Consider the following 1,465-nt stretch of genomic DNA (forward strand, 5'->3'; position numbering starts at 1 on the left):
TGGTCCTTCGTAAGTTCAGAGCAGCCAGCTCCCTGGATTCCTTGCAGAGCAGATTCATCAGGGTGAGCAGCCAGGCCCCACCCGGCTCCTGGAACTGGCTGGCCAGAACCTGCTCAGGGATGAGGCCTCTGCCAGAGGTTCCCATGGAGCTCTTCCAGACATTGTTCCCTGTGGCCTTCACCTAGAAATAGAGGAAATGGTACAGGCCAGGCCATTGGCCTGCTTCTGGCTGGAGACCCTGATGAAAGAGTGAGCAGCCTCACCAGGAGACTTTGCAAACTGCACTCCATGGGCTTGATGCCCAGAAGGTTCACCTCAGCAGATGAAAACTATAAATGTTGGCTCTATGGAAATGTGGTTATTAGGACTTGGTACATCCTGGAGTCATGGTCTGTGTGAGCTCACTGATGGAGCCAGAGGCAACCCAACTCTTTACTGAAAGGTATAAAATTGGGGGATCAAAGATGGAGCTCAATCAGCCCTTGACTCCCCAGGTGGTGCTCATGGTCCTTTGCCTCAAGGAGGTCATCCAGGATGAGTTCCTCATCTACTTCATTAAGAAGTTCAAACAGGAAATATTTACTACACCTGTGCTGTAAGAAACCCAATATTTTTGCAATGCCAATCCAATATATTAAAAAGATCCTAAAGGTGGTGCAACTGGACTCTGTTCAGAAATTGGAAATGAATTATGCCAGGACACTGTCCAGCCTGGGAAGCTTTGCCCCTCACCTGGGCCAGATGGTTAATCTGTACAGACTCCTTTCTCATATCCACATATTTTCCCACATGTCCCAGCTCAGGAGTAGCAGTGTGTCATCCAGTTCACCTTTCAGTCTCTCAGTCTGTACCATCTCCTGGTGTTGCATTTGAACTCCATCACCTTCTTGGAAGGTTTCTTGGAGGTGTTCAGGTGACAGAGGACCCACTTGGTGACCCTCTCAATCATTCACTGTGTTTGGAATCAGATCTGATGCATCTGTCCTGTGTCCAATATCAGTCAGCTAAAGGACCTGAGTCTGAGTGGCATCAGTCTACAGGTATAGTTTAAGCCCTGGGCCCCTCAAGATTCTGCTAGGGAGAGCTTCAGCCATCCTCAGGGACCTGGATTTAGATGAGTGTAGGATCATGGACCCTCAATTCAGTGCCATCCTGCCTGCCTTGGGCCATTACTCCTAACTGATGACTCAGCTTCTGTAGAAACCCCACTGCTATAGCTGTCTTGAAGAACATGCTGAGGCTTATTGTGGGACAGAGCAAGTCAGCTATGTGGTGTATCCTACCTCTCTGGAGAGTTATGACGATACCAGTGGGACTCCCCAACAGCAAGGGGACTTCCTCAGTTCCATGCCAAGTTAATCTGCAAGAGGTGGGGCAGCCCAGAATGATCTGGCTCAGATCAACCCCTGTCCTTCCTGAGAGAACAGGATCTCCTATGACCCAGGACCCATCCTGTTCCATTGTT

At 49.5% G+C, this 1,465-nt stretch overlaps 1 pseudogene; it reads left to right on the forward strand.

Moving 5' to 3' along the window:
* Positions 1–422: 422 nt before the first annotated feature.
* Positions 423–1,225, forward strand: LOC143680183 (melanoma antigen preferentially expressed in tumors-like; annotated as a pseudogene).
* The last annotated feature ends 240 nt before the right edge of the window (positions 1,226–1,465 follow it).

The sequence above is a fragment of the Tamandua tetradactyla genome, chromosome 4 (assembly GCF_023851605.1).
Source record: "Tamandua tetradactyla isolate mTamTet1 chromosome 4, mTamTet1.pri, whole genome shotgun sequence".
Lineage (NCBI taxonomy): Eukaryota > Metazoa > Chordata > Mammalia > Pilosa > Myrmecophagidae > Tamandua > Tamandua tetradactyla.